This window comes from Lissotriton vulgaris, chromosome 5 (genome assembly GCF_964263255.1).
Source record: "Lissotriton vulgaris chromosome 5, aLisVul1.2, whole genome shotgun sequence".
NCBI lineage: Eukaryota > Metazoa > Chordata > Amphibia > Caudata > Salamandridae > Lissotriton > Lissotriton vulgaris.
In genome coordinates, this window is record NC_141693.1 from 966366983 (window position 1) to 966391940 (window position 24958).

Consider the following 24958-nt stretch of genomic DNA (forward strand, 5'->3'; position numbering starts at 1 on the left):
GGTACTGGAAAGGAAAGTAGGAAGGACAAACATAATAGAGAGATGGAGAGGAAAGGTGATTTGGGAGTGTGAAGGAGAGGGGAGTTTTGAGTGTAGAGATAAAAGGAAACATGAATGGATATGATGAAACATGGAAGTGAGATAAAAAGCAAGAATGAGAGAGGAAAAGAAAGAAAGGGGAGTGACACATAGAAAGGAAAGAAAGAAGGAAAAGATGATAAAACAACCTAAAGCGGATAGGTAGGCCAAAAACTGGCATACAAGGAGGTCAGAGCCAAGGAAAGGAACAAGATGAGAGAGATGAATAGTCAAGATATAGATTTGACAGAGTAAGGGTGGAATGAGCGATAACAGGGAGATTAGAGAGACTTTGTGGGAGAGAGAAGAGTAGGACATAGATTGAAGAGAGGAGACAGAGTGAGGGAGAAGTGGAGCAGAGGGGAAAAAGAGAAAGAACAGTGGGATTGTAACGAAGAGCAAAGAGAGAAAAAAATCTAATAAAAAAGGGAGGACGTCAGTAAGGACACACTAAGAGATCAATTGGAAGTGGGCAGAGATAAGAAAAGGTGTGAAGAGGAGATAAAAGTGGCAGGGGGATAGCAAATAGAGAGGAATGATTAGGCCACAAGATGCAGCGGCAACCATACCCAGGGGTGCAAGGAGCCCTCTTCCCCCTAGTAATGGGTGTCTTTTAATACCAACCCCGAGGTATGTGTGAGTGTATGGAGGTGTTCTTTTTTTACTGGTTTGCATTAAGACCTATGGCACCCTTACTATGCCACTGATTTTGGATCCTTGCACACCGCACATGCTTGTATATTAAGTTGTTGCTTATCTTTAGTTCACTCAGCCTTAGCTGCAGTGCACGAAGCACGTATACTGCCCCACATAGAGAAAGGAATTTAGAGAGAACATTGATCATGGTACCCTTTGTACCCATTCTTTCTTTCAGGAAATTGATGAGGGTGGTATTATCAACAAGTGCTGGAAGATTGGGAAGCAGAAGTCACCAGTGGCTATGATATGAGTGAGTATATCATCCACTATTTGTAAAACTAGCGGACCCCATGCCACTTTCTGCCCAGAAACATGACTGACATTCATCTAGAAGTTTGTTGTCCATGGTTCAAACTCCATGTCCATGCAACATTCTAAAAACGTTGCTAAAAACTGAGAGACTAATGTCTTTTATTTGGAAAGCATGAATGGGTTTTGAGAAGTCCAATGAAGACCTAATTTTGTCAATGATATTCTGAATTTACAAATGTGTGATTTCTCAGTTGTTTGAACACATGGTACATGATTTTCTTAAAGGTTTAAAGTTAAAATGAATTTCGCTTTGGTCTGGGGTTGTGATTGGCGGAAAAGGTGTATATGGCAAGAGAGCCATATCTTTTTCAACTTTTCCTCTAATAAGTTGGCAATGTTTTCACAGCTATATTCAGAATTGTTGATTATAATCATAGAATACGGAGTGGAATGTTATTTCACTGTTTTCAGAGCAGAGTTCTTTCCATCATATATGTTCTACTGCTCTCTGTGATTTCTTTTTGATCTTGAATTATTTGTAAAACCATTGTGCAGGTCCTTTGCTTTTCAGTCTTTTTTTGTTTTGTGAGGCTAAGTTATCCATAATTTCAGAATAATTCCTATTGTATTGATCAGTGAGTATGTTGATTTCTTCATCAGGAGAGACCTTTGGGAGAGAAGAGGAAACACTGTACTCCACAGTTGAATAAGATAATAGCTTTTGATGTCTCTGACCCTGTGTTTGTGCCTTCTAGATAGACATTCTATATTGGTTTTAGTGGAGGGAAGGATAAAAGGGATTAAGAAATGGTCTAGCCAGTCTATGGGACCTGGAGAATGTACCATAACCAATTCAACTGAAGCAAAAACAAGATCCAGTGTGGATAATGCGCAAACCGGGAGAGAACATTGTCACTCAGAAATGAGGATATGTGTGCAACCAAAAAGACTCTCATCCACAGGGGTGGTTGAAGTCACATAGGATGTAATTGTTGCCTGAAAAGATCTTTCTTTCTAAAGGTAAACTCAATGATTCGTTCCTCAAATGTTAGATTGTCACCTGGAGAATGGTAGTTGATTTGGGTTATAAAGAGTGGTGTCTCCGGTTTTCATTTCCTTTAAAATGTTTGGAACACTAGATATTGATCTAGTTGTTAGTTCTCTGCTCACAGTGCTGGGACGCCCCTTTGCTGGGGCAGCTGTTGCGCTATACAAATGGCGATAAAATAACATCTAGTTGCAGGCATGTTGAGACCATGTTTCTCTGAGTATCTAAACTACTTCACTGCTTTTTTTCAACCTCTATTGTGTCTGATGTCTCTGAAGTCTGGAGTGGGTTCATGATTGGCTGTGATATGCATCAGTTTGAAAAAGTAGAGCAAGATTTTTTGAGGTGATCATATCTGCAGACCCCAGGCAGTGCTTGGAATATGGTCTGCACTTACGTAGTATTTATTTTAGGGGAATTTGAGAGGATTCATAAAAAGCAGTTGGTGTAGTCTTTATTGTTAATTAGGTTTTCCCAGTGCCCACCTTGGCTGTCCTTATTTAGACACATCATTTGGGTGGTGTTGATGATCATGTGTATCGTATTGTAATCGCTGGAGTTAGAAGGGGTAAAGAAAGTCCTTGATATCTTTCTTTGCTTGGAAAGGTGACATATCTTCTGGAGTGGAATTCTATGTTACTTCCAGATCTAAACTGAGCCTTTTCGAGAGCAGCACTCTCAAGATTGGGTTTTCTTTTAATTGCATCCTTAACACCTTGGCTGCTAGAGGTTTTCCCCCCCGGTGCTGGATTCACAGAGTTACCTTTATTCATGACGAGCTCAGCTCGTCATAAGCACAGCTCAACTGTGCCTCATGACGAGCTGAGCTCGTCATGAGCAGCGAAGGGGTTAAATGTGCAAGGCAATGTAGATTCTCTTAAGGTCAGAAGAGAAAGATTACATCTCTGCCAGCAGAGCCTTAATGTTATTTAACAAGGGTTTTTTCTAGCAAGCTTCTTGTATTCTTTGTCATGTTTGCCATCTGAGACTCACTCTCTTTATTTTACCTGGAGAAGTAACTTGGCCGTGGAAGATTATTAAAGCTCTGAGTTGAGGCCATAATTAATGAGTGGCTTTTCTTTCCTTTACCTTGTTCATTCTCAAAAGAGAGTTATCAGGTAAAAAGAGACTAAACAGAGAGGAAATATGCTCTCCTTCTGAATTGTGGTTATTGTAGAGGTATGCTTTATTGAGGTAAGGCTAACAGAGGATAGGATAATTGAAGTGGAGAGGAAAGTGTGTCTCAGAGTGTCAGATGCAAGAGTGGAGTTTTGTTTATAGAAAGATATAGAAATATCTTCTGTCACTTGATCTTACCCTGTGAAACTACTTCTCTCTCCTCCAGAGGAGGTATTAAATGCTATTGTGTATATTTTTCTAGAGATGTGTACAGGCATTACCATGCAAAGATTAGTGGTTTAGATTAAACCTTGTTGCAATGCTGCATAACTTCCCACCTGCAAACTTTGAGTTGAATCCTGGATTACCACTCGATTAAACTTGGTAACCCTAGACAAATTTGTTTTTCCATGTGCCTTAGTTCTATCATCTGCCAAAATGTGTCACCGCCGAAAGGCCATTAAATCTGCACTATAGACCCAAAGTACATTGGCTGGCTCGAAAAGCAGAGGTGTTGCGATTATAATAAATGGCTTTTTGCAGTTTGAAAAGCATATATTTCCAGACAGGATTCGAAAAGAAAGGCCCACCTTATAAAAAATGGATCAGGAATCTGTGAAACCTACTGAAAGTCCACTTTGCAATGCGAGGGATCTACTGATAAGCCCATGGAGACACACCAGAGGTTGTCCTAGCTGAGGTGCTGCCATTTTTCCAAAAATGCAATGCAAAAACTCATAGCTCTATGTTTGTCCTGAAAAGGAAGCTAATAACCCAAAAAAAAGAGAGTGAGCCCTGTGTCTTAAATTCATGAAACACATAATCAAACAATGTTGATACTGATCTCCACACACTGAAGACATGCAGCGGCGCCCTCTAACACCAATGTCCATAAAAGTTTAAAATTCTTTCTAAAAGTCACCCATTTTTATTATTTAGAGGTTTTCTATAGCGCTAGCCAGACCCAAGGGTATCGGAGCGCTTTACAACATGAAGAAGAGGAGGTAAAATACAAAACAGTGACAGGGATGGCAAAATATAGGAGAGTTCAAGTTTACAGTTCTGCTGAGTGTCAAAGGTGTGTCGAAGAGGTAGAGAGGTCCAGGTAGGGGGGTCAATAGATAGTCTTGAAGTCTCGAGGCGGGAAGTCTTGTGCTCTACTTTTCTCTTCGCAGAGCCGACCCTGTGGATGTGAGTTCCGGGACAGTGCAAGGGGTAGGAAGGGGTTGAGCGCAGTCTGAGGCTACCCGGTGAGAGCGCGATGTCAGGTGACTACCTGGAGGGGGCGAGTGTGTCACGTGATTGCGTTTGGGAAGGCGCAGTTGAGGTAGAGTGTTTTTAGGAGGCATTTGAATTTTGGAAAGGAGGGGGTGGTTCTGATGTCGACTGGGATGGTGTTCCAGATTTGCGGAGTGTTTCCTGCAAAAGATCGGGCTGCAGTCTTTTGTTTCCATGTTTTCAGGGGAATGAGTAAGAGGGAATTGGAACTTCTGAGGTTTCTAGCTTGACCGGCTTTCTTGAGTTTGGAGGCAAGGTATTCTGGTTTCCCTGTGTGCAGGGCTTTGTGTGTGAGGCAGGCCGTTCTGAAGCTGGCTCGCATATCCACTGGGAGCCATTTTAGATCTCTGAGTGCGGGAGATATGTGGTCACATTTTTTTTATTCCGGAGACCATTCTGGCTGCTGCATTGAGGGTGGTTTTGAGAGGAGCTAAGTGGGAGCGAGCTGAACCGGAGAGGATTGCGTTCATGTAGTCCAGTCTGGACAACACAAGTAATTGGGTGGCTAATTTGAGGACCATAGGAGGGATGTGGGGTTTGATTTTGTTGAGGAGTTTCAGATTGAGGAAAGCGTTCTTGGCGGAGTTCTTGATGTGATTGTTCATGGATAGTTTGTGATCCAAGATGATTCCCAGTGATTTGACCGAGGTTGCCAGGGTGAGGTTTCCATTGAGGGCATCCATAGCTTTCAACCACTCAACGATTTGAGGGTTTTCTTCCTTGTTGAAGATGAGGAGGATCTCTGTTTTTCCTTGATTGAGTTTGAGGTGGTTCGTTGTAAGCCATTCTTGGACTTCTCTGAGAGTATTGTTGAGTCTTCAGATGTCGTTAAAGGAGGAGGTTTCTAAGTAGATTTGGGTGTCATCAGCATATAGATGAAAAGGGATGTTTGCTTTTTTCAGAATGGCGGTAAGAGGTTCCATATATATGCTGAACAGTTGAGGGGAGAGAATGGATCCTTGAGGTACACCTCTGTTCACGGGGAGAAGTTCAGACCAAAAGGATTTGATTTTAACTCTTTGGGAGCGGTTTTGGAAGGAGGAAAACCATTTGAGAACCCCTTCGTCTGGACCTACCCGCTCTTTGAGGGCTTTGATGAGAAGACTGTGGTCTACAGTGTCAAAGGCTGCTGACAAGTCTAGGAGGATGAGTATACAGCAGTGGTCTGAGTTGAGGGAGTTGAAGATGTCGTCCATGATGTTGAGGATTGCAGTTTCAGTGCTGTAGCCTTTTCTAAAGCCTGATTGGTGCTGGTCTAGCAGATTGATATTTTCAATATGAGTGTGCAGTTGACGGAGGACGCATTTTTCAAGGATTTTGGCAAGGAAGGGGAGGTTGGAGACAGGTCTGAAATTATTCAGGTCGATTGAGTCTATGCCAGGTTTCTTCAGGAGTGGAGTGACTTGACCGACTTAGAGGCAGTCTGGTATGATGCCAGTTTTTAGGGAACTGTTTATGATCTCGCACCACAGTGGCGCCAGGGTGAGTTTCAGCTCCTTGACCATTTGGGAGGGAATGGGGTCAAGGTTGTGGTATGAAGGCTTGGAGGCTGAGATTAAGTTGAGGATCTCGGATTCTGTGATGGGGACGAAGGAGGACCAGGGTGTTGTCGGTGGCCTTCTTGTGGGAGTATCAATTTCTGTGGAGCAGTCTTTGTCGGGGGGATGGAGGTTAGTGTCCAGTGAGAGTTCGATAAAGGTGATTTTTTCGTTGAAGAAGTTGGCGAAGTTGTCACATAGGGCTTTAGAAGGCTGGACGAGGGATGTCGCTGGCTTTGACGTTTGTTTTTTGATGATGTCAAAGAGTTCTCTTGGTCTGTTTTTTGCCTTGTCTAGTGCAGTGCAGAAAAGGTTAGATTTTTCATTGTTGATATGTTGATTGTACTTTCTTCTTGCTGTTCTGAGCTCATCGAAACGACTGGAGGAGGGATTCTTTCTCCGAGTTGCCTTCTTTCCTCATTTATGGCCTTGTTAAACCAGGCTCTGGAGGGTATGTTCCTGGGTTTTTTCATTTTAAAGGGAGCAAGTTCATCTAGGATGAAGGACATGGTAACATTGTAATGGGATGTGAGTTCTTCCGTTGAGAGACCTTCCGGGGAGATGGGTTGGAGGGTGGTTATTTTTTCTTCAAGCTCATTTGTGTTGTGTTGTGTTGATCTGTGCTAAGTTTCTCGACTAAAAGGGGGGGACTGAGATGGACGCCAACTTTAGGTCCTGTACTTCCGGGATTCCATACAACGCAAGATATGAACCTCTGGAATGAAAGCATTATCTGGCCTACCTCCGACTTGTACATAGACAACAATGACCTCACTGTATATTTCGTACACCATTGGAGCACTGAGCACTATTGTCACTCTTTTCACTTTTGCATCCTTGTAAATATTTCGTTTTGACAGACCAATAGTTTACTGTGAATATAAATGAATGACTTAATTCTGATAAAAGTAACAACACTAAAGCTCTCTACCTCTGTCCTTAAGTATTGAAGTTGTATCCTAAGAGGCGTGTTCTAGAGGTTGCTCCAAACTTTTTCAACTGCACTTTGAGCTGTTCTAATTTACGGACTTTCTACCCGACAGAACCATTATTGTTCAATTGACACTTACCCAGGTCCTTGGAGTTCTGGACTTTTTGGTTCCGTCCAGAGGTGTCAGGGAACAACACCCAAAGACCCCGGAGTTCCACCTGCCTTGGTGCACAAATGAACAGAAACACGGGCTTCTCGATGGTGGCGTCAAAGACCAAAGGTTTATTACTGCAGGGACACAGAAGTCACAGAAACTACGCATGGGCAGTACCTAGGAGCCTGTTCAAATTGTACAAAGTGGGTTTGCTCCTTATATACTAAATTTTGGCCTTCAGGCGAATTCTTCACATGTTGGTACATTCCCAAAACCTTTGTGTCATAAACAATAAATATTTGGCGTACACAGGAACCGTTGATAAAATCTGATACGAAACATCTACGAAGAGGGGTTCCCACTAGTTCATCACAATCCCTTGTCAATATTGCATTCAAGAGCCGGACCGCCTCATCGTAAATTTCGTTACCTCCCCCTAATAAAGATTCAGAAAGAAAGGAACGGAGCCAGGTGTGGAAGATAGGAAAGCGGGATAAGAGATGCTTGTGGGTTGTAAATGGGCAAGGCTACCGGTTTCGGCCGCTTAATCGTGATCAGGACAATGGACACGAAGACCAGTTTAGCAGGACTGGCCTCGGGCAGAGGAGGCAGCCTTTGTCGAGCCATGCAGCTACAGCATGATCTGGTTTAAGGTGCACGTGTCATGAAAGAGGTGAATCTCCGGCTAAGGCTACGTGTCCTTAATCGAAATGAAGTGATCAGAGGTTATTGCGTATGTGAGGGCAAGAAACACAAAATGGCTGCCATGATCTAAGATGGATGCCGTGGGTAGATCAGAAATGTGTTCATAAAAGGAGTGCTCTTGCTCGTAGCATAGCGAAAACACTAGGGTATGCTAAATGGATCATTTGCGGTTCGCTGATACCAATATTATGTATTTCCGACAAATTTGAAAACACGGGTGCAAATCGTCACGGAACCTCAGACCCTCCTTTTGCCCTTACATAGGCAATTACTCAATCTATGTCAGAATCCAATTCTATGCTCATCAGGTCAGTGACATGCTGTTGTATCATCATCCTTTCTCGTGCCTTTTCTCCAAACGCAGGTGGTTTTCTGAGACAAGTTGCAGCACAAAGACTACACAGAGCAGGACCACACTGGATAATCAGGCAGCATGAGAATAGGAATACTAAGATGACACCAATGACCATTAGAACCTTCCATCCCCACGCTGAGATCAGAGTCCAAACCCACTCCATAAAAGACCAGTTTCCCTTATCTACGTGAATAGAGTCGGAAATCTTGTGTAGCTTAGAGATCGCCTCATAGACTGTTGGAGCATTATTAGGAATAAAGACACAGCAGCTCGATTGGATCATTCTGCATACCCCACCTCGATCTGCAAGTATAACGTCTAGAACCATACGATTCTGCAACGTCATGAGTCTATCCGCCTGAAGCTCAGCTATCAGATTGCTAAGGGCACCAGCAGTTTCAGTAATAGTAGATTCAACTACCCGTGTTAGCTGACGTATATTTCTACTATTGGCCATAGGCCCCCAGAACGGAAGGAAACCTTTGAAGAAGTCTCCAGCTTCCTGACCAGCGGTATCTTCCTTGCTGAAGACACCTCTCGCTACTCTGGTTTTGTGGTAATCAGATGAAGCAGTGTATGTTGGAGGCAACAATCGAGCAATATAACATGATCCTGAAAAGTCGGCAGGCAACCATGTATAAGCTCTGTCTCGACAGATGAAGTAGGTACCCCTAGCAGTGAGAAAGGCAGGGGAAGAGTTAGCCGGAAACACATAAGTCTCTACGCACTCACTCCTCCCTAGCTGAGCTCTCGGATTTCTCCCATTACCTTGCAAACAGACCTGACCTCGGTGAGGTACGACCGAGATTGGAGTTGAGCTTTTACGCTTGCTTTCTCCTAAACTAAGGCGATACTCTGAAGTATTCCAACTTAAATATACTCGCAATTCGTCTCTAGGGTATGATGGAGTATTATTGACGTCCTTGACCATGTCAATAATTCCCTGGACTAAGGCTTTGTTGGCAGAGTTATATTTAGTGGAACGTGGTGGACGTGGAGGATAGGTTTCAAGGGCATAAGCAAAGATGGTTTGAAGGGCCTGAAATGATCCATTGTAGCTGAAAGGCAAAACCAGATAGGGAATACCTTTATCCATAGTGTGGGGTATCAAGCCACACACCCAGCAGTCTGTAGTGTTAACTACCAGTTGGTGTTGGTGTAAGAGCTGTACAAAAGTGTTGTTAATGAATTCTGAGCGTCGGGCTTGCTCATGTTCGGGAAACGAGTGAAAAGAGTGTATAGAAGAAACAGTAGAAATAGCAGGATCAAGGGGAGGTACTGTAGTAACTGGCACAAAAATCAAATTTATACTAAAGACGATTCCACCCACCAATGTTGCTAAAATAATCAAGAATGTAATGGCACATTGCATCAAAAAGCATTTGCTATGAAGAATTCTATAAAGTCTGTTTCTGCGAACATAAATCACATTTTCTCGTTGCAGCGCAGGAAGCTCCATCTTCTACAATCCGCTCGCGACCACTGATGATGTGTACGTAGATGAAAATGCCTCTATCAGCCCTGGGAGTTCCCAGAACCAACAGAAAGATCGACCTTGTGTCAGACCCCCGCAGATTCAACTAGGCACACAGCCACGACCCTACGGCTACCCAGACGGCAAGGCAATTTTTAAAACAATAAAACAATAGCAAACTTCCTGGCTGAGGGCAAAAGTTCAATATTTCAAAACATCACATTATGCAGTTGCCTGCTTTATTTGTCCATATTACGGTTTCGTAAGTTATATCTCTGCTTCGCAGGTACTGTCTGATCGGCAAAAAGCGTTTCACTGGTAGCTGTTGCAGTGTTCAGGTTCGCAGATGACAGAGTCTTTTCTGATGCAGGTGACAAATGTTCAGTGTTCAAAGGAGGTTTTTTAGAAGGAGAGTCAGAGATCAATTCGGCATCGCTGAAAGGGATGAACTTCGGTGTACTTTCGAATTCGGAGGAACCAATTCCCTTCTTCACCCAGTCGTCATAAGGAAGTGGCAAGGGTACACGCTTTACATGTGACGCGTGCACCCAGTGCTTGCGTCCGGCCACACGAACTGCTGTTCTCGTTGCGAGCAGGATTTGGAAGGGCCCAACAAATCTCGGCTGAAGGTTCTTCGTCCTCGCGAAGTTTTTGATGACGACGAGGTCTCCCGGTTTCAGCTGATGCCCTGGACTCTCCGGAGGCTTTGGCAAAGCATCGAAAACCTGTTGATGAATAAGACTCAATTTAGCAGTCAAGTCGTAAAGGTAGTCTATCAACATAGGATATTCTAGAGAACAAAACTTTTTAGGCCTCGGCACACCCCAAATATTTGCCGGACGGCCAAAAACGATTTCATAGGGGCTAAGCCCCACTCTAGAATGTACAGTTGCTCTCGTTGATAACAAGGCCAAAGGAAGTGCGTCTGGCCAGGCTAAACCTGTGGATGCTTGTATTTTAGCTATTTTCAGCTTGAGGGTGCCATTGTAACCCTCCACTAAACCAGCAGACTGGGGATGGTTCGCACTGTGGAACTTTTGTTTCAGCCCTAGGCCGGCACACACACTCTGCATAACTTTCCCTATAAACTCACTTCCGTTATCTGACCATACAATCCGTGGCATTCCGTATCTAGGGAAATATTCCTTGAGAAGAATTTTGGCAGTTGATAGGGCAGTGTTGTCCTTTAGTGGGTATGCTTCTATCCACCTGGAAAAAGCACAAACCACCACTAGGACATATTTTAAATTATTACAGCGGTCCATGTGAATAAAGTCTAATTGAATCACTTCAAAAGGGCAGGAAGGAGGAGCGAAATGACCAGCTGGAGTTGGAGTTCCCTTGCCAGGATTATGCATCAAGCACACCATGCAATTTTTCACCACTCTCTCTGCACACTTACTGATTCCCTCATTTTTCCAGACCGGAGCCAACATCTTACAGATTCCTTTAGAACTTATATGCGCTACTCCATGCGCCATCGTCACTACTGCAAGCACATACGCATCAGGCAACATCCAACGCTGCTGTTCTGTCAAATCAATCCAACATCCATTCGAGTCCAACTTGCCCGTACTTTCTCTCCATACACGTTTCTCTTCCTCAGTTGCTTCTTTCTGAATCTCTTTCACACTTTCCATAGTATCCTCACACATTCCAGACTCAGCAATCCATCTTGCAGACGTAGCAACATACATTCTGCTCATCGTGTCTCTAGCTGTCTGTTTAGCAATTTCATCAGCAAAAGCATTCCCGCGACCAACATCATCCGTGATTGCTTTATGAGCACTGCACTTTACAATCGCAACTTCAGTCGGCAAGGTTAGAGATTCCAACAAGTCGTTAACTAGCTGACCATGTTGGATCTTGGTCCCATGGGACGTAATGAAACCTCTTTCTCTCCACAAACGGCCAAAACTATGGGCCACGCCAAATGCGTACTGACTGTCTGTAAACACATTCACTCTCTTTCCCTTAGCTACAACACACGCTCTCGTTAGAGCTATTAATTCTGCAGCTTGGGCAGAATTCTGACTCACTCTTGCAGTCTCCACAATCGTCTTCAAAGTCGTTACTGCGTAAGCAGCAGTCACATCACCATTCTCCAATTTAAAACATGACCCGTCCACATACAGCGTACCATCTGGATCGGATAACGGAGTATCCTTCAAGTCAATACGTCCTTTTGTCTCTTCCTCCGTTTTAAAACAGCAATCATGTGGCTCGGAATCACTCGACTCTTGATCAGTCGGCAACAGTGTTGCTGGATTCAATACATTACATCTTTTGATCTGAATATGACTCGCTAGTAATGTCAGCTCGTAACCAGATAGTCTCGCACTGGTAAGGTGTTGTGTCTTCGTTCGGTTCATGAGTGTATCCACTGCATGAGGAACCATGACCACTAGCATGTTGTTCATCACCAAACCAGCAGATTGTCGAATGGAAGCCGCAGCTGCCGCTGTAGCTCTCAAACAACTAGGCAACGCTCTGGCTACCGGATCTAATGTTGATGAGAAATACGCACAAGGGCGTTGTTTATCACCAAACTTCTGTGTCAGAACACTCAACGCGCAACCGTCTCTCTCGTGAACGTAGAGCGTGAATGGCTTACTGTAATCAGGTGTACCCAATACAGGAGCTGAACACAATGCTTTTCGTAATTCAGTAAAACTCTCTTGACATTCATCAGACCATGGCACCGGACTCGGAACATTTTTCCCAGTCAAGGCTACCAATGGTTTCGCTAAAAGAGAAAAATTTGGGATCCACTGCCTACAGTAAGAGGTAATACCTGGAAAGGCACGTACTTCTCTCTGTGTGCGTGGAACACTCATCTGTGTAATTGCTTTTATTCTTTCTGGGGTCAACTTCCTTCCCTCCTTTGACAAGAGATGACCTAGGTAGGTCACTTCTTGGCAGCAATATTGCATTTTGGAAGGCGACACCTTGTGATTCAAATTAGACAAATGATGCAATAAGGAAATTGTAGCTGCTTTGCAAGTTTCCTTGTCATCGGCAGCCACTAGAAGATCATCTACGTACTGTACTAGGGCAGAACCTGGAGGAAGGACAAAGGAATCTAACTGGCTTTTTAATGCTTGACTATAAATAGATGGACTTTCACAATAGCCTTGTGGAGCTCGTTTAAATCTGAAACTTCGACCTCCTAAACAGAAGCCGAAAATATCTCTACTTTCTTCGGCTATCGGAATGCTGAAAAAGGCATTCTTTAAGTCGATAACTGAGAACCATGTGGCTGTAGCAGGAATCAATGTTAGCAAGGCAGTAATGTCCGGAACCACAGGAAACTGCGGAACCACAATCTTATTAACTTCTCTGAGGTCTATGACAAACCTGTACACTGGAGGTTTTGTAGGATCAGTTCGTTTCAAAATCGGTAGTACAGGACTGTTACAGACATTACCTCTAGTTTCTTCAATCACATCTTTCTTAATCAAATCTTGCACAATCAATAAAAGTGCACGCTCTCCTTCACTAGATATTTTATATTGGGGAATTCTTGGAAATTTTACATTTGCTTTCAAAGTTACCACATACGGTGGAATTTCTAGGAGACCTACATCATTAGGACCAGTCGCCCAAAGAGAATCAGGGAGTGAGCGTAGCTCTGGCGGGAGTGCATCCATTGACAAGTACATCGGAGAGGTGATATTTTTACCCAACGTGAGTTGTACTCCTTCCGGAGAACAGTACAATGTCGCATATAGTCGTTTTAACAAATCTAAACCAAGCAGATTTTCATTACAACCTGTCGTTAAAATCAGGGGTGCTTTCAATTGGCACGGTCCAACAGAAATAGACAAAGGACCAGATATCGGGTTGTAAACAGGGGCGCCTGAAAAACCTACGGAAACATTTGTTGATCCGGACAAAGGTGCGCCATGGAGTTTCGCATGAATGATAGAACTTTTTGCGGCACCAGTATCCAACAGAAACGGTTCGACTACACCTGATGTTGCTACTGCGACATAAGGCCCACTCTGATCCACTGGAACTGATACTACTCCCTCTCTTTGTCCATGGCTGTCCTAGTACCCATTTTGCTGAAAACCCTCATCTATTTCACAATAGTCCTCAACAAGATATTGTTGAGATCTATTTTGCTGAGTAGACTGTCCATTTCGTTGATCAAAGTGATTGGAGGGACGATCATTCATTTGTGGAGGCATAGCACCTCGTCCTCGACCTCTAGAATTCTGCACAAAACCACCACGACCTCTCTGAGCTGCTGCTGCATTATTTTGCGCTAAGATTGGACATTCATTTTTATAGTGACCCTCTTTCTTACAGTACGCACACTGATTCCACTGATATTGAGGTCTTGATGAACTATAATCTGTCCTTTGGTACGAACCTTGCTGCGTATTAGATTGATTCGTGCGAGGCGGATACGCCTGCTGCAAAAGAACTTTAGTTTTTAAATCTTTCGTTTTCTTCTCTGATTTCTCCTTTTCCTCCTTATCCCTATTTTCATAGTACTGTGCAGTCGCAAGTATTTGCGCAGTTGTGGATACAGCCCACGCACTTTCTGAGTCTTTTAATTTATTGCATAAATCAGGTAACAAATTATGCACAAATTTATCGACAAACAGTCTTTGTCCTCCTTCTGTGCTCATGTCCTGACCACTATGATCTACAAAAGTCTCTTCAAACGTCGTGAAGAAGTCGGAGAGACTTTCGTCTTTCTTCTGCCTGCATGCGGACAACTTGTCCCAATTAACACGCAATGCTGGCATCAGAGTCTTCATTAGATCGATTATTCTACCTGGAAGATTAGCAATTAGGGGTTCGGGTTTTGCACCACCTATTTGCTGACCATCTGCTGCAGTGATAGCTGCCCAATCACCACCTAAGGCAGCTTGATGATCCTCTCTACGAATTTTAGCCCAAATTGGTTGTGGAACTACATTGCCAAATAACATATCGATGTCCGCTAAGTTCATTGTACAAGCCTCAACTGTCTGTGTTAATTCCTTGTAATATCCAGCAGGATTCTTACGTGGATCTGGCAAGGCCTGCTTCACCGCTAGCACTTCAGCTCGCTTCCATGGAATGTGTATCCACACTCTTTGGAACTGTGCTGGAACAGCTGCAATACCAGTAACATTATCAGCTGCCACTGCTTCGCGCCAAATTGGAGGAACCTCCCTCATAGGGTATTGGCGACTTAGCTTCGTTTTTCCTTTTTCTAAATCTCTCGGCGAACGAAGAGATGGATCATTCCTAAAACTTAAAATAAGTTCCATCGCTCCTTTTATATTATCACCCACTATCATTCCTGCAGCAAACTCTTTCTGAACTTTAATTAAATCTTCCAAATCTGATTCAACATCATCTTCTTCTATTTCTTCACGTAACAACGAGCACATCTCATCAAAGACATACCGTTGCGTTGGTTCCTTCCACTGCATAAATGTATCTAGCACATCTCTCGTACTATATCTTCTACTCTTCGAAATCCATCTGAGAGCCGTGGAATCTAAAATTCCCCGTTCCTCAGTACTTGGAAGCTGACTACGTCTCTGAACAGAGTCAGGAGTAGGAGTCTTAATTAAAGTTTTATATAAAGGAGACAGCATATTAGTAACAGAATCAGTGATTCTTCGACGAACAGAAAGTGGAGTTAACACACTCGCAGACGTAGAGAACGCAGTAGAGGTAGGAATAGATAATGGAACAGTAGGAGTATCGAGAAAAATAGTTTGTGGAACAGTAGGTGCAAGTGACACAGATATAGGTATAGAAGTTGGCAGTTCAGGAAGAGGAGGAGCTGTAGGAACATTCACATTGATAACAGGAGGTACGGGAACTTGATTCGGAGGGACAGGAGCAGGAACACCAGGTTGTCCAGCAACCGGCAATTGAACATTTGGTACAAGTGGAGCCGTAGCACCTTGTGCATACGGTGGAGGTGATCGTAACAGATAAGACAACAGAGGATCGTTTTCGGAATCCTCCAGTATCTTAGCCATTTTCGATGGCAAGGCAGGATAGCACTTGTCAATCGCTAAATTATGCTCTCTAATGGCCACGTCTATGGCCTTCTCACACTCGTTAGCCTGCAACTGCTTAGCCGCTTGCTCTAGAGTCAACTCTTCTTGTTCTTTCTGTTCTTTCTTCAACCTTTTCATTTCTCTCTGTTTGGATTCTTTTCGCCAGTAACGGAAAGAATCAAACATTGCCGGCCGGGCTTTCTTCCTAAACAATTTCGCTTCTAAATTGTCGAGAATCTCGGGTTCAAAACTACCATGCAGTGGCCAACTAAGGACACCATCCTTCTCAGTGTAACGGACCCATACCTCATTATAAGATATAGGACCCACACCATGCTTACAATATAAATCATATAGGGGAGTCCCAATCGGAGGAACCAGACATGAGTCCTCCAATCGTGAGTCACGGTTGCAACCAAAGCAAGACAACATTTTCCGACTTACCATTTTTCAGTCCGGAACACAAAACAAACAAAACACAAAACAGATATGTGCACTTAAACCAAGAATTTAGGCCTACCAAAACGAACTGTTGTATCGATACCCAAACTAAACCAAATAGATTATCGTAACCAGAACAACCGGTGATAATCCTACCAAGAACCAAACCAAACCAAGAACCAATCAAGGATTTTAACAATCCTCACAAAGTAACCAGCTAGCTATCACTAAATACTTAACTGAGTCACTGAAGACGTCACCAAGGAGAAACCCGTCACGTTTCGCCGTACTAAGGACTGCACCTCGGGTCCAAGACAGGGCGACGGTCAAGGCAACGGCCCACTGCAGCCGTCCTGAACGGGAACCCTCGTGGAAGAGAACTTCGGGCCACTTTTGCGATATGCCGGGATCGATGAAGTGGGGCGCCTCCCTCAGGAATCTTCACACGAAGCTTCTCGAACTCTTCAGGCTTTTGGACCGGTACCGAATGACGTCGCCCCACGTTGGGCGCCAATTGGAGTTCTGGACTTTTTGGTTCCGTCCAGAGGTGTCAGGGAACAACACCCAAAGACCCCGGAGTTCCACCTGCCTTGGTGCACAAATGAACAGAAACACGGGCTTCTCGATGGTGGCGTCAAAGATCAAAGGTTTATTACTGCAGGGACACAGAAGTCACAGAAACTACGCATGGGCAGTAACTAGGAGCCTGTTCAAATTGTACAAAGTGGGTTTGCTCCTTATATACTAAATTTTGGCCTTCAGGCGAATTCTTCACATGTTGGTACATTCCCAAAACCTTTGTGTCATAAACAATAAATATTTGGCGTACACAGGAACCGTTGATAAAATCTGATACGAAACATCTACGAAGAGGGGTTCCCACTAGTTCATCACAATCCCTTGTCAATATTGCATTCAAGAGCCGGACCGCCTCATCGTAAATTTCGTTACCTCCCCCTAATAAAGATTCAGAAAGAAAGGAACGGAGCCAGGTGTGGAAGATAGGAAAGCGGGATAAGAGATGCTTGTGGGTTGTAAATGGGCAAGGCTACCGGTTTCGGCCACTTAATCGTGATCAGGACAATGGACACGAAGACCAGTTTAGCAGGACTGGCCTCGGGCAGAGGAGGCAGCCTTTGTCGAGTCATGCAGCTACAGCGTGATCTGGTTTAAGGTGCACGTGTCATGAAAGAGGTGAATCTCCGGCTAAGGCTACGTGTCCTTAATCGAAATGAAGTGATCAGAGGTTATTGCGTATGTGAGGGCAAGAAACACAAAATGGCTGCCATGATCTAAGATGGATGCCGTGGGTAGATCAGAAATGTGTTCATAAAAGGAGTGCTCTTGCTCGTAGCATAGCGAAAACACTAGGGTATGCTAAATGGATCATTTGCGGTTCGCTGATACCAATATTATGTATTTCCGACAAATTTGAAAACACGGGTTCAAATCGTCACGGAACCTCATCCTGAGGGACACAGGGTTACCCCATTATTACCTATTCTTTAAATATTTCAAAACACCTTCGTGAAGATTTTGTTTTACCATTTGAAAGAAATATTTTGAAATGCCTTTGATAGTTGTTTTCCAATGTGCACTTTTTCTTCTATTATTTGATGCTTATGTGCCTTATTCGTGAAATTGTGTTGAGTTCCTGAGTTAATTTGCAATCCAATAGCCTTGTTGTGCTCATAATTTCAGTGTTGCTGTTACTCCTTATCTAAAAATAAATCATGGAAACTTTCCTCCAATGTATAGTTGTGTCTCTCATTGGTTATTTTACAATGTGGAGTGTCTTTTATGTGAATTGTTTGGTAAATATTATAAAATCATGCAGAAAACTAATATGCATTTTTGGATAAAATACTTTACGAATATGTCAGTAGTACTTTTTCTTGAACTATAACATTTTAAGACATGAGTCTTTCTGCTCATTCCAAAGAACATAGTGCTGCAGAGTCTTTAAGCTCTTATGTACGAGACATAGAACAAGTATTTTCACTCGGGCAACTAATAACGTAATAACTACCTACCAGGAAAGCGTCCCAAGGAACTGATAGTGCAATGCTCATGAAAACAGCAAAGAACATTCCCAAAAGTCAAACAGCCATCCACTATATTCCACAGAGAGAAAACTATTGTTGGTGGAAGGCCATTGATACAGAAGCCAAGGGAATGATTTATTTCATGTGCGCAAATTAAGAATAAGTCAAAAATGAACATTATGCAAATATGCTTTTATATCTATATTAATATTTATTCATTCGTTACTCAATGCCTATCGCACTCACCTTTGTAATAAGTGCGACAAGAAGTATGATTCGTCATGGTGTGAATCCAAAGATATTACCTGCGGACCTGGCCATAGGTTTTTTTACACCATAGCAAATAACATGTTCAAAATTGGCTGTCATTTCTCTTAGGTCCAGCCGTACAATAACTAAAGCTGAAAAAAGCCCAAAATGCAAAGTAAGAGGTTCAACAAACCCTGCATCATTAACATTTGCTTCACTAAGTTATTAATATATACATTGACATGTATTTGAAAAATAGGCCTTCCTTGAACATTTGTATTGAAAAAAAATGCATTTTAAAGTTTATTTGAATAAATCCTCATTACTCATCGTCCAAAGAAGTTCATTAGAAGATCACTTTGGATAGAATGCGGCTAACTAGCCTTTCTTCTCAGCAGTGAATTGCATTAGCCACTTCCTAGTAATTTAATTCTCGAAATAAAAGATGTAAACGCTACCGTGACATCTTAAGATCATTGGTAAGGCAGGTCTTGCATACACAAAAATGCCCAGCTGGTTTGGAGATAAAACAGGTTGATAATTAGTCGCAAAATGTAACATTTCATCAAGAATATTTTGAATAATCCAATTTATCTTTGTCAGATATGCAGCACATATTTTTTTTCCTTCGGAGACTCTTTGTTCTTTAACATAATATTATAATTTCAGCCTCCTAATTAAAGCGGCAGGCAGTTGGACCTGCCTTGATGTCATGCGGCAGATCGCGGGCCGACTACACCGTGGAGGTAAGGTGCCTGCCCTGAGCCGCATGCCACCACTAACTACTGCGGTGCCTGCTGCCTGCTTACCATCCTACTGAGGCGTTCACTGGCTTGATACTGCAGAGATCAAAGATAGTCAGTTTGAAGGGAGGAGGGTTTCACTCTGTTGGCTAGTTTGAGTGATTGAGGCCAGTGCGCAACAGCTGGGACCACAATTTCTTCTGCATTCTCAAAGCAGAAAACAGCCCAACAGCGTGAGCTCCTACTGTCTTCGGTTACTAATTATCTGATAAAAATGAATTGTCCTTCCTCGCTTTCTGAACGTAGTCAGTGAGACTGCGGAAGGAGACCGGATGTTCCCTAGCTGAACTGCCATCTCCTCCCGGTGAACAAATGTCTAACTGTTTGATGCCCGTAAAGAGCACGTTGTTACTCCCGTCAACAGGAGCCCCAGAGGGAACGAGCTGCAGGGCGTCACCCAGGACAGCACGGAAGTGTTCACGGGGGACAAGTCTGGCGAAGAGAGGCAATAGCAGTTTGACTGACATCAGGAATGATGGTAAATGGATCTGAAACTGCAGGCAGCGATGTCACATCAGATCCCCCTCGTGGCTGGAGACAATTATTTCCTCACACGCTGATACATCCTTTGTTGTCACAACTTAATACTTTCCGTAGTGCCTATTTGAAACATGCAGAATTCGCCGTATTTACATTAATCAGAGAGAGCTACTTAACATTTATTAGACAGACATGGAAAGCTTCCTCCCAAGAGGGTGGCGTGTCCTTTAAATAAAGATAGAAGTCGACTTTCCTGCACTTGGTTTGCCCAAGAGTTAACAAACTGAGTCAGGTAGGAAACTGGCGTTTGCTGTCAGCATTGTATTGTATCTCATGCGTCCGAAGCAATGATAAGTAAAGTGACATGTTTTATAGATTTGAACTGCGGTATATATTTATTTAACTACATATGTTCCCTAGAAATGTAGCCAGTTGAAACCCGAAGGATGGTTAGTTAAATGTAGCAAAGAAAACCAATTCCCTTGACAATGTGCATTGGGCGTGAATGTGCTTGGAAGTTGTGCATGTGCATTTTAGTATTTCTTTGTTGTTCTCATTTTACATAACGATATGCCAGCTTCGCGAAATAGGCCTCCGCCAAACGGTACAAAGGTGCCACGAAAGTACGAGAGAGAAACACATGATGCTGTGGACAAGCCTTTTGAGCAAGCATTCATAAATAGAATTTTTGGTGGCTGAACAGATACAAGATATTTGACTTCTCATGGCCTTCAGTTCAAAAACTCAGACTTCTGCCATTAAAAGGCGCTGCCTCCATTTAGTACCTTCGTTGCTTAGGTTTAGGGAAATGGCGGGTGGAAAACTTCACTACTTAGATGATTTCATGTTTACTGGCCCCGCAGGATCTACCACATGCGGGAACATCCTAGCCGCTTTCGAGGAAATAGCCAGGATACTTGGGGTCCCCCTGGCGCCCGAAAAGACAACGTGCCCAACCACAAAACTCACGTTCTTGGGCATTGAGCTAGACTTCATAGCCGGGACAGCAAGGCTCCCCCCAGAGAAAGTGGAGGATTTCAGGGGCGAGGTCAAGAGGTTGTGCGGCCGGAGCAAGGCCACACTCCGCGAATTACAAAGCCTGATTGGGAAACTCAATTTCGCGGCCAGGGTCATCCCTGTGGAAAGAGTTTTTGCGCGGCGCCTGACGCAACTGACATCATGTATCAATCACAAACACCACCACATCCGGCTGGGAGCTGGGGTAAAGCAGGACCTGCTCATGTGGAGGGAGTTCCTCAAAAATTTCAACGTACGGCATCCTGATATGGAGAGAGGGTTGGGTGACAGTCAAACAAAGAGCCTTATTCACGGATGCCGCAGGGAGCTTGGGGTTCGGCGCGATCCTGGGGAAACGGTCTACTGTAATGAGAATTGGGGGCATGCAATCACTTTGTGATAAGGCTGGGACGCAAACAGCGGTGGAAAAATTCATCCAGTGGGCATTCGATAACAAGAAAAGTAGGTCGTGGGCACAAGCCCATCTGGCGGCCATGGCACATTTCGCCAAAATCTTCACGGGGGAGGATCCCACTGCATCCTGGTATATCAAAACAGCGTTAAAAGGGTGGAGAAGAGCTGAGGGGGTAAGGGCGGACACCAGGCGCCCCATCGATTTCAAGAATCTGGGACATTTATTAGAGGCCCTGGTTAAGGTGACAAAAGACAGTTTTGAGCTTAAACTTTTCAGGGCAGCATTTACAACAGCATTCTTTGGCGCATTCCGCATCAGCGAGTTGGTGGCACCCAGCAGGCAGGGTGCAGCACACCGATGCCTACAGGCCACAGACGTCAAACCCCTGGGAAAAGCAGTAGAAATTATACTAAGGTCAAAAACTGACAAGTCAGGTAAGGGGGCGACCATTCGACTACAGTGCATCCCGGAATCCAGCTTGTGCGCAGTATGCTCTCTGGTTAAATATATGGTGGCACGCCCGGCAGGCGAAGGACCACTCTTCAAACACCAAGACGGCAGCAATTTGAGCAAGTTCCAATTCACAGCAGTGATGCGCCAGGGTCTAGCGAAAGCCGGGCTCCAGCCAGAGATCTTTGCCCCCCACTCGTTCAGAATTGGCGCTCCCACCTCGGCATCGCAGCATGGCATGCCAGAGGAAGGGATTAGAGCTGTGGGCAGATGGCGCTCCCAGGCCTTCAAGACGTATGTACGCCCACAACTAATGTAAAACAGAAACAGGCAAGAGAATCGGTGCGCAGCAGGCCACCTTATGTCCGTCTTCTTCTTTTACAGGGAGCCGCCCGCAGCTGGTATGGGTGGTGGGTCACTCCTTCGTGTCCAGGATGGAAAGCTGGTGGCGGCAAGAAGGGCACAAAGTGGAGAACAGACCCAAAGCGACATGCATTGGCTGGGTGGGGCAGCCAGGGATGAAGTGGAATCAACTACCCGCGGTATTGGACAACTTATTAGAGGACTCGGCATGGCATCCGGATGTGCTGCTCATACACCTCGGGGGGAATGACCTGACCTAAATGGGGCGCAGGGCATTGGGGCAGGCCATCCAGATGGACCTCACCAGGGCAGCCACATGGTTCGGGGGCACGACAATCATATGGTCCGAGATGGTTAGCAGGAAACATTGGCGAGGCGCGGAATCCAACAAGGCGGTGGACAACGCCAGGAGAAAGCTGAACATTGCGATGCACAAATTCTGCAAGACCAACGGGCTAGACTCCATCAGACACGGTCTGATACATCCAGGACGTCCAGAATTTTATGGACCGGACGGGGTCCATCTCTCCGCCAGCGGTATGAGAGTCTTCTGGGACAACTTGTGGGGAGCAATGGCCCTCGCAGGTTGCAGATAGAAGAGAAACAATCCGTAGTTAGACAAGGGAAGAGCCGCAGGAAGACGTGCGCCTCCCTGTGGCATGGCAGAAATTGGTGCAAGGATTGGCTAAGGAGACACACCGACGGGCGGTGTGTAGGATGGGGGCCACTCACTTTGAGATGCCGCACGGCAGGGTGAGGTGGCCGCGCCAAGGAGGGGACTAGCAAAAGGAGACGGCGCTCGTGGCCCAGACCCCGCCAGACGGCAGGGCACAAAAGGTAGCGAGCTGGGGGCCTAACTCCAGGGACAGAAGCTACCCTCCACGACACGCATAGGACGTGGGTGCTCAACCAAAATGGTGGTCCCGAAAATAACCAACAAAGAGGACTACCATGAACTAACGAAAGGAACTGGTTTTGGGGTGCCATTTACAAACTGATAGATATCACAAGAGCATCGGCCCAGAAGCGGGCCAGGACTGTTTATGATATGACATGTATGATTTATCACCCACCTAGGGCAGTTCGCAAATGACATATGTTTAAACCAGTATGTGTACAGTCTTAATAAAACTGCGGCCAACAACGACCACAACCATCCATGTATTGTTGGCTAAGACTTTGTGGGGCCTGTAGACGGGCAGGGGGGAGGGGCATATGTGTGCACGGTATGGGGCAGTGCGAGGGTTATTGCAGAGGCCGCCTCACCCTCACGAAGGGGGGGGCTCAGGGGCCGGCGCCATAACCCTCGCCGTGCCCCCCAGTGGACAAACCGGTTCTGGGCGCTTTGCGAGCGCCCAGAAGCAAACGTAAGGGAAATACCTCCCCCGCTAAAAAGGGTGACTGCCTGATGGCGCCAAAAGGCGACCAATGGGCGCACACCGCGGCATTTGAACCCCCCAATCAGGGGGTACCACCTGAACCCCTAGGTAGACGGAAGTAGGCGCCAAGAGGTGACCAATGGGCGCACACCGTGATGTTCGAACCCCCCAATCAGGGGGTACCACCTGAACCTCAGGTTGGCGGAATTGGCAATATAAGTCGCCACTCGCCCAGGTAGCTCCTATCTTCGTGGAGCAGGGCGAGCGGCGCACCAACGGAAGTTCTGCTGAAACCCACCCACCCACACCTAAGGAGCAGCAATGTCGCAGGGCTGGTCAGTGGCGAGGGTGCTTGAGGAAATTGGTGCAAGGATTGGCTAAGGAGACACACCGACGGGCGCTCTGTAGGATGGGGGCCACTCACTTTGGGATGCCGCACGGCAGGGTGAGGTAGCCGCGCCAAGGAGGGGACTAGCAAAAGGAGACGGCGCTCGCAGCCCAGACCCCGCCGGATGGCAGGGCACAAAAGGTAGCGAGCTGGGGGCCTAACTCCAGGGACAGAAGCTACCCTCCATGACACGCAGAGGGCGTGGGCGCTCAACCAAAATGGTGGTCCCGAAAATAACCAACAAAGAGGACTACCATGAACTAACGAAAGGAACTGGTTTTAGGGTGCCATTTACGAACTGATAGATATCACAAGAGCATCGGCCCAGAAGCGGGCTAGGACTGTTTATGATATGACATGTATGATTTATGACCTACCTAGGGCAGTTCGCAAATGACATATGTTTAAACCAGTATGTGTACAGTCTTAATAAAACTGCGGCCAACAACGACCACAACCATCCTTGTATTGTTGGCTAAGACTTTGTGGGGCCTGTAGACGGGCAGGGGGGAGGGGCATATGTGTGCACGGTATGGGGCAGTGCGAGGGTTATGAAGGGAGGAGGGTTTCACTCTGTTGGCTAGTTTGAATGATTGAGGCCAGTGCGCAACAGCTGGGACCACAATTTCTTCTGCATTCTCAAAGCGGAAAACAGCCCAACAGCGTGAGCTCCTACTGTCTTCGGTTACTAATTATCTGATAAAAATGAATTGTCCTTCTTCGCTTTCTGAACGTAGTCAGGGAGACTGCGGAAAGAGACCGGATGTTCCCTAGCTGAACTGCCATCTCCTCCCGGTGAACAAATGTCTAACTGTTTGATGCCCGTAAAGAGCACGTTGTTACTCCCGTCAACAGGAGCCCCAGAGGGAACGAGCTGCAGGGCGTCACCCAGGACAGCACGGAAGTGTTCACGGGGAACACGTCTGGCAAAGGGAGGCAATAGCAGTTTGACTGACATAAGGAGTGATGGAAAATGGATCTGAAACTGCAGGCAGTGATGTCACATCAGATCCCCCTCGTGGCTGGAGACAATTATTTCCTCACACGCTGATACATCCTTTGTTGTCCCAACTTAATACTTTCCGTAGTGCCCATTTGAAACATGCAGAATTCGCCGTATTTACATTAATCAGTGAGAGCTACTTAACATTTATTAGACAGACATGGAAAGCTTCCTCCCAAGAGGCTGGCGTTTCCTTTAAATAAAGATAGAAGTCGACTTTCCTGCACTTGGTTTGCCCAAAGAGTTAACAAACTGAGTCAGGTAGGAAACTGGCGTT